Genomic DNA, 8741 nt, shown 5'->3' with positions numbered 1-8741 from the left:
CAGCGCTCAAAAACATCAGGCAATACAGATACCCGCCATTTTGGAGTCATCTAAAATCATAAATAGCATTATAAATATTCACTTACCTCAGAATGCACTCCCAGGAATCCCAGGTCCACAATAAATCTTTTATTGTTCGATAAAGTCCATCATTTAAGTCCTTTTTGTTAACGCTGTTCAGTAAGCTACTCCAAATGTAGGAAGCGCGACCGAAAATTTCACGACGAAAAGTCAAAAAAAGTTATATTTACGTTCGTAGAAACATGTCAAACGATGTATAGCATCAATCTTTACGGCCTTTTTACCATAAATATTCAATAATATTCCAACCGGACGATTCAAAATGTCTTCAAAAATGTAATGGAACACAGCTACCTCTCACGTGAAAGCACACAACTGAGGCCATGTCATTCTCTCAGTCATATCACTCCAGGAGCTCTTGTTCACTCCCTGTTCACTGCAAAAGCCTGAAACAACGTTCTAAAGACTGTTGACATCTAGTGGAAGCCTTAGGAAGTGCAAAATGAACCCTAAGTCACTGTATATCAAATAGGCCCAGTCTTGAAAAACTACAAACCACTTCCTGGTTGGATTTTTTCTCAGGTTTTTGCCTGCCATATGAGTTCTGTTATACTCACAGACATCATTCAAACAGTTTAGAAACGTCAGAGTGTTTTCTATTCAAATCTACTAATAATATGCATATCCTACCTTCTGGGCCCGAGTAGCAGGCAGTTTAATTTGGGCACATTATTCATCTGAATTTCCGAATACTGCCCCCCTGTCACCAAAAAGTTAATAAACAGATCACTGACCATTTTGAATCCCACCGTACCTTCTCCGCTGATCCGGTTTCCGACCTGGTCACGGGTGCACCTCAGCCACGCTCAAGGTACTAAACGATATCATAACCGCCATCGATAAAAGACACTACTGTGCAGCCGTCTTCATCGACCTGGCCAAGGCTTTCGACTCTGTCAATCACTGTATTCTTATCGGCAGACTCAATAGCCTTGGTTTCTCAAATGACTGACTCGCCTGGTTCACCAACTACTTCAATGATATAGTTCAGTGTGTCAAATCGGAGGGCCTGTTGTCCGGACCTCTGGCAGTCTCTATGGGGGTACCACAGGGTTCAATTCTCGGACCGACTCTTTTCTCTGTATATACCAACGATGTTGCTCTTGCTGCGGGTGATTCCTTGATCCACCTCTACGCAGACGACACCATTCTGTATACATCTGGCCCTTCTTTGGACACTGTTAACCTGTGGGGGCAGTATTTACACGGCCGGATAAAAACATACCTGATTTAATCTGGTTATTACTACTGCCCAGAAACTAGAATATGCATATAATTATTGGTTTTGGATAGAAAACACCCTAAAGTTTCTAAAACTGTTTGAATGGTGTCTGTGAGTATAACAGAACTCATATGGCAGGCAAAAAAAACCTGAGGAGATTCTGTTCAGGAAGTGCCCTCTCTGACCATTCCTTGAGCTTCTTGGCTCTGTTTATTGAAGACTGAGGATCTTTGCTGTAACGTGACACTTCCTACGGCTCCCATAGGCTCTCAGAAGGCGGGAAAAAGCTGAATGATGTAATTCCAGGCCCTGGCTGAAAAACTTTTGCGCTTTTGCTAAGTGGTCTATCAGAGGACCATTGGCTTAGGCGCGTGCACGAGTCAACCCCATGTTTTTATTTTTTTATTTTCTTTCGTCTTTGAGCCTAAACACGCTTTCCTGGTCGGAATATTATTGCTTTTTTACGAGAAAAATGGCATACATTTTTTTTTAAACAGCGGTTGACATGCTTCGAAGTACGGTAATGGAATATTTAGAATTTTTTGGCACGAAATGCGTCGTGCTCGTCACCCTTCTTTACCATTCGGATAGTGTCTTGAACGCACGAACAAAACAGAGGATATTTGAACATAACTATGGATTATTTTGAACCAAACCAACATTTGTTATTGAAGTAGAAGTCCTGGGAGTGCATTCTGACGAAGAACAACAAAGGTAATAACATTTTTTTTTTTTGTAAATCTTTTGGTGAGGGCTAAACTTGGTCGGTGTCTAAATAGCTAGCCCTGTGATGCCGGGCTATCTACTGAGAATATTGCAAAATGTGCTTTCACCGAAAAGCTATTTTAAAATCGGACATGGCGAGTGCATAGAGGAGTTCTGTATCTATAATTCTTAAAATAATTGTTATGTTTTTTGTGAACGTTTATCGTGAGTAATTTAGTAAATTCACCGGAAGTTTGCGGGGGGTATGCTAGTTCTGAACATCACATGCTAATGTAAAAAGCTGTTTTTTGATATAAATATGAACAAAACATGCATGTATTGTATAACATAATGTCCTAGGGTTGTCATCTGATGAAGATCATCAAAGGTTAGTGCTGCATTTAGCTGTCTTTTGGGTTTATGTGACATTATATGCTAGCTTGAAAAATGGGTGTCTGATTATTTCTGGCTGGGTACTCTGCTGACATAATCTAATGTTTTGCTTTCGTTGTAAAGCCTTTTTGAAATCGGACAGTGTGGTTAGATTAACGAGAGTCTTGTCTTTAAAATGGTGTAAAATAGTCATATGTTTGAGAAATTGAAGTAATAGCATTTCTAAGGTATTTGAATAACGCGCCACAGGACGATTTCATCCCACCTTCCCTAGAGAGGTTAACAAACCTCCAAACGAGCTTCATTGCCATACAACTCTCCTTCCGTGGCCTCCAACTGCTCTTAAACACTAGTAAAACTAAATGTATGCTCTTCAACCGATCGCTGCCCGCACCCGCCCGACTAGCATCACTACTCTGGACGATTCTGACTTAGAATATGTGGACACCTACAAATACCTAGGTATCTGGTTAGACTGTAAACTCTCCTTCCAGACTCATATTAAGCATCTCCAATCCAAAATTAAATCTAGAATCGGCTTCCTATTTCGCAACAAAGCTACCTTCACTCACGCTGCCAAACATACCCTCGTAAAACTGACTATCCTACCGATCCTTGACTTCGGTGATGTCATTTTCAAAATAGCCTCCAACACTCTACTCAGCAAACTGGATGCAGTCTATCACAGTGCCATCCGTTTTGTCACCAAAGCCCCATGTAGCACCCACCACTACGACCTGTACGCTCTCGTCGGCTGGCCTTCTTTACATATTCGTCGCCAAACCCACTGGCTCCAGGTCATCTATAAGTCTTTGCTAGGCCGCCTTAACTCAGCTCACTGGTCACCATAGCAACACCCACCCATAGCACGCGCTCCAGGAGGTATATCTCACTGGTCATCCCCAAAGCCAACACCTACTTTGGACACATTTCCTTCCAGTTCTCTGCTGCCAATCACTGGAACAAATTGCAAAAAATCGCTGAAGTTGGAGACATATATCTCCCTCACTAAATTTAAGCATCAGCTATCTGAGCAGCTAACCGATCGCTGCAGCTGTACACAGTCCATCTGTAAATAGTCCATCCAACTGCCTACCTCATCCCCATGTTTTTATTTACTTTTTTTGCTCTTTTGCACACCAGTATTTCTACTTACACATCATCATCTGCACCTCTATCTCTCCAGTGTTAATTTGCTCAATTGTAATTACTTCGCTGCTGTGGCCTATTTATTGCCTTACCTCCTTACTCCATTTGCACAACTGTATATAGATTTTTCTATTGTGTTATTGACTGTATGCTTGTTTATCCCATGTGTAACTCTGTGTTGTTTGTGTCGCACTGCTTTGCTTTATCTTGGCCAGGTCGCAGTTGTAAATGAGAACTTGTTCTCAACTGGCCTACCTGGTTAAATAAAGGTGAAAAACAAAATGTACAAAAAAATACATTTAAAAAATCATAAGTTTATTGACAACACCCAAATGGATACTGTCATTAACTCGGTTCTTAATACTGTAGCAAACATTATATTAAGCAGGACATTCAAGCGAGCTTTACAATTATAATCCAAAGTAGTGTGAAATGCACTCATAAGCAACCTGGAAATGGAAGTTACTTCCCTGAGTTTTCCCCCATTCAGAATACATTGTGAAAAACTAAAATCTTTGCTCACCATTTTTGCTCCAGGCAGATATAGTACATCCATAACTAGTGGTTTCCTCATTAGCAGATATACTACATCCATAACTATCGGTTTCCTCATTACCAGATATACTACATCCATAACTAGTGGTTTCCTCATTACCAGATATACTACATCCATAACTAGTGGTTTCCTCATTACCAGATATATTACATCCATAACTAGTGGTTTCCTCATTACCAGATATACTACATCCATAACTAGTGGTTTCCTCATTAGCAGGGAGGAGTTTCTACAACCAAATTGCATGTGCATCGGAAAAACAGAAAGGGGCCTATATTGGAGACCAAAAGTCGTCTGGCACACTGCTTAGAGTTTCAACAACTCTAATAATTTATTTCTAGCCTACAATCATTGATGTTACTACGAATGTGAAAATAAGACAAAATATGAATGTTCTTGCTCATTTTAAGACAATTGTTAAATCATGTTAACATTCATTACAGATATCAATTGTTGTATAACATCATGGCTACGATGTTGGCATCACCTTTTACAGTGGATTTCTGCTGTTGTGGGCCTTTAAATCATCTGTCTGACTTTGTTGTTCACACAGGAGAGATACTTCACTATCTTGGATCCTCTGGGGAGCCTCAACAACCTCATGATGCTGACAGGGCAGAGAAGAGTCTCTCCAGATCAGAACACCTCAAGAAACACCTGCAGAGATCCACAGGGAAGAGAACTCACTGCTGCTCTGACTGTGGGAAGAGATGCACCTCATCAGGCATTAAAATTCATCAGATAATTCACACAGGGGAGAAACCTTATAGCTGTACTCAATGTGGGAAGAGATGTACTACATCTGGCCATCTAACTCAACACCAGAGAACACACACAGGAGAGAAATCTTATAGCTGTGGTCAATGTGGGAAGAGGTTTACTCAGTCAACCAGCCTGATATCACACCACAGAACACACACAGGAGAAAAACCTTATAGCTGTGGTCAATGTGGGAAGAGTTTTGTTCAATCTGGCCAGCTGACATTACACCAAAGAACACACACAGGAGAGAAATCTTATATCTGTGATCAGTGTGGGAAGCGTTTTGGTCGATCTGGAGGTTTGACAGTGCACCAGAGAACACACACAGGAGAGAAACCTTATAGCTGTGATCAGTGTGGGAAGCGTTTTGGTCAATCTGGAGATCTGACAGTGCACCAGAGAACACACACAGGAGAGAAACCTTATAGCTGTGATCAATGTGGGAAGAGTTTTGCTGCACCTAGCACACTGACTCGACACCAGAGAATACACACAGGAGAGAAATCTTATATCTGTGATCAGTGTGGGAAGCGTTTTGGTCAATCTGGAGATCTGACTGTGCACCAGAGAACACACACAGGAGAGAAATCTTATAGCTGTGATCAATGTGGGAAGGGTTTTAGTATGTCTGGCTCTCTGACTTTACACCAGAGAACACACACAGGAGAGAAATCTTATAGCTGTGGTCAATGTGGGAAGAGTTTTGCTGCACCTAGCACACTGACTCGACACCAGAGAATACACACAGGAGAGAAATCTTATAGCTGTGATCAATGTGGGAAGAGTTTTAGTAGGTCTGGCTCTCTGACAGTGCACCAGAGAATACACACAGGAGAGAAACCTTATAGCTGTAATCAATGTGGGAAGAGTTTTGGTCGATCTGGAGAGCTGACAGTACACAAGAGAACACACACAGGAGAGAAATCTTATAGCTGTGACCAGAGATAATCTGATAAAAGACCTCTGATCAAATATCAGAAAATACATGAAGGAGTTGTTAAATGATATCAATATATTTTAATGATGTCACAATGTAGAACCCTAAACGTTTGTCCCCTGTTCTATTGATTTCAGCATGATATGGATATTAGCCTCAGGGGGAAAATCCAGGCTCTGAATTGGAGGATTACTATTTATGTGATTTAACAAAAAGTGACTAACAAAAAAAGAGCTGTGTTACATTTACAGCATTGGTGACCCACTTGAATCAAAATGTAGATAGCTGTTTTCTACAAATTGTCCTCTAACCAGGGATGTACACATTATTCCCAGATTCCGTGTGGTTTTGGAGCTGTTAGTTTTACAGGACGTGCAACCTCATCTCCCTCCTCTCGCGCAATTGATTTCAACATGATATCGATGAGTTATGACATCGATGAGTTATGACAAGTAAGTGTTCCTTTGTTTAGCGACCCCTACATTTAAATGCATCACTCCAAAATGTAGCTGACTGTCTTCTGCAGGTTGTCCTCTAACCAGTGAGGTAAAATATATCTCCCATTTCCATGTGTTTTTTTTAGATGTGTTAGTTTCAACAGCACGTACAACCTGATTTCCCCTCTAATCGATATCAGTGATTTATTGCTACTTGTCAAAACAAGGTGCTTGTTTAAAAAAAATACAAGTAATATGATTATTATGGCTGATGTTTGTGTATGTAGCACATTTTATGTTTAGGTTTTCAATTCATCCCAAACTGTTTCTGCGTATTGGTTATTGATTTGGACACTTTAAAACTGTGTTTTGACATTGGGGCTATTTCATATTTTCATTTCATGTAACATTTAGTAATCATAATTATTTATGCAACCAACTGACAATTTTTTGGTACAATTATATTGACATTGTTGCCCTGTTTTTAGAATATCAGGGTTCATTCTCAGATGTGCCAACCCAAATGTACTAGAACATGACATTGGGGACTGGGCCCCGATCCAACAACATGCCTATCTAGTGAACCCTGAAAAGAGAGAGAAGCTCTGCAGTGAGGTGGAAAGTTACTATGGATATTGCAGGAGTTTCCTCTTGAAATCAGACATGTCCGTGGTAAGGACAACTTGGTTGCTGATTGTCTCAAGGGTGGGCAGTCAAAAAGATTTGTGTTTTGCGTTTAACCAGTGTGTTACCATGGATCACATATTATTTTGACACGTTTTTCCGTGTTGGAGATGAGTTTTATCTCTTATTCTTTTCTGTAGGTTTTTGAAACTGCACTGTTGGTTAGGGGCTCGTAAGTCAGCATTTCACTGTTAGGTCTGTTGTATTCGGCGCAGTACAATTTGATTTGAGTTTTGTTATACGGCATGTTTTTCCGTATTTGAGATGATTTTTGTTTGGGCTCGTTCCAAGGGGACGAGAGTTCTAGAAGCTAGTGAGTTTTAGGAAGACGAGAGTTCTAGAAGCTAGTGAGTTTTAGGAAGACGAGAGTTCTAGAAGCTAGTGAGTTTTAGGAAGACGAGTGTTCTAGAAGCTAGTGAGTTTTAGGAAGACGAGTGTTCTAGAAGCTAGTGAGTTTTAGGAAGACGAGTGTTCTAGAAGCTAGTGAGTTTTAGGAAGACGAGAGTTCTAGAAGCTAGTGAGTTTTAGGAAGACGAGTGTTCTAGAAGCTAGTGAGTTTTAGGAAGACGAGAGTTCTAGAAGCTAGTGAGTTTTAGGAAGACGAGAGTTCTAGAAGCTAGTGGGTTTTAGGAAGACGAGAGTTCTAGATGCTAGTGAGTTTTAGGAACATGAGAGTTCTAGAAGCTAGTGGGTTTTAGGAAGACGAGTGTTCTAGAACCTAGTGAGTTTTAGGAAGACGAGTGTTCTAGAAGCTAGTGAGTTTTAGGAAGACGAGTGTTCTAGAAGCTAGTGAGTTTTAGGAAGACGAGAGTTCTAGAAGCTAGTGAGTTTTAGGAAGACGAGTGTTCTAGAAGCTAGTGAGTTTTAGGAAGACGAGAGTTCTAGAAGCTAGTGAGTTTTAGGAAGACGAGAGTTCTAGAAGCTAGTGAGTATTAGGAAGACGAGAGTTCTAGAAGCTAGTGACTTTTAGGATTCTATAGACAGAAAAAGGAGAAAAAAATAGTACGATTGTATATTATTATTTAGAAATACGTGTTTTTTTCTTGTTTTTAATTGTTGACAGCCAGTAGACACCATGTTTATATTGGTGAAGGTGAAGCATTGTAGATGATTATAATGTGAAATGGAAGTTGTTTTCTTTTGGTGGTGAGCAAACTTGTCCAACAAAATATAGGATATATTTGTTGTCTTAAAGGGAGAAGGTGTTACAGGCTTTGGTTTTTCCATTTATGTTTTGAGGTTGGACATTAGCACGTGGGAAAGGGGGATACCAAGTCAGTTGTACAACTGAATGCATTCAACTGAAATGTGTCTTGGGTGCACTGATTGGTGTCACCTCGTTAGTCAGTATGTGTTACACCTGTGCTGGCTTGTCCATCTCGTTAGTGGGAAGGTGTTTCACCTGAGCTGGTCCAGGTTCTATTTAAGAGTGTCTGGCCCAGTGCTCCAGTTGTCTTGATACATGTGGAGAGTCAACACCTTTAGTTGCTCCACCTTTTTGGTTTACTTCCTGTCTTTAAGTTTGGTGTGGGTTTTTCTTTTGTTTTCCTCTTCTTGGGCAGATTTAGTGGGTCTCATGGTGGGTGTCTTTTAGGTCCCAGTTGTTGTTACTAGTCAACTTCCAGTGGACACTGTGAGAGCAAAATTGCAAGATTATGTTATAATACTTTTATTGCAACAAATGGTTGTTTTATGCAACAGAATAGAGGGTTCTTATAACTATTGTGTCTGTGTGTTCTACTGAGGATGGGCCTCTGGGAGAAAACACTGACAGGAGATTTACAATGTCTTTTGGGTGATAAAACCTAAAGAGAC

This window comes from Salmo salar, unplaced genomic scaffold, assembly GCF_905237065.1.
Source record: "Salmo salar unplaced genomic scaffold, Ssal_v3.1, whole genome shotgun sequence".
NCBI lineage: Eukaryota > Metazoa > Chordata > Actinopteri > Salmoniformes > Salmonidae > Salmo > Salmo salar.
Note: the sequence above shows the minus strand (reverse complement) of the source record.